Source organism: Ursus maritimus, unplaced genomic scaffold (assembly GCF_017311325.1).
Source record: "Ursus maritimus isolate PB19 unplaced genomic scaffold, ASM1731132v1 scaffold_2, whole genome shotgun sequence".
NCBI classification, from domain to species: domain Eukaryota; kingdom Metazoa; phylum Chordata; class Mammalia; order Carnivora; family Ursidae; genus Ursus; species Ursus maritimus.
The window spans coordinates 89,732,239-89,732,972 of record NW_024424452.1 but is presented as its reverse complement, the minus strand read 5'-3'; positions in this window follow the sequence as shown (position 1 = coordinate 89,732,972).

Sequence of the window (734 nt, the reverse complement as noted above, 5' to 3'; positions counted from 1 at the left end):
ACAGTAAAACCTTTCAAATTATTTGAAATAATAAATATTGCAATAGCACATTTTTGAAGTCTTACTATTCAATTTGAAACAATTTTTTTCAAAATTTCTAACTTCTGTCTTCTTCCCAGCACTATGGCGACAACATGGACTTCTTTGTGACCATGAGCAAATTGCAGTGGCGAATGGGGAATCTAGGAAACTGTGAACATTAAACTTCAAGAATCATGAGAACACATATTTTGGCATCCTATCACTGATATATGGCACTCCATTCATAAAAATAAAATAATTACGAAATCTTCAACACAAATACACAGACCTATGTGTAAGTCAACATAAATGAAAAGTATATAAATAAGTATACAAATAAATAAATAAAATAGAGGGGAGCCTGGGTGGCTCAGTTTGTTGAGTGTCAGACTCTTGATTTTGGCTCAGGTCATGGTCTCAGAGTTGTGAGGTCAAGCCCCACATCAGGCTCTGCACTGAGCATGGATCCTGCTTAATATTCTCTCCCTCTCCCTCTGGCCCCCATGCTTTCTTTAATTAATTAATTTATTTATTAATAGAAAATAGTGAAATAATTTCATGTGCACTGTCAATGAAATAAGGTTGTTATCCAGAAATCCTAAGTTTTTTCACATATACCCATATTCCATGTTTTTCTCATACTCTATTGCCCTTCCTGGAATGTTATTCTTCCTTTGGAATGCTTCCTTGAAGTTCATGTCACTCGTCCATCT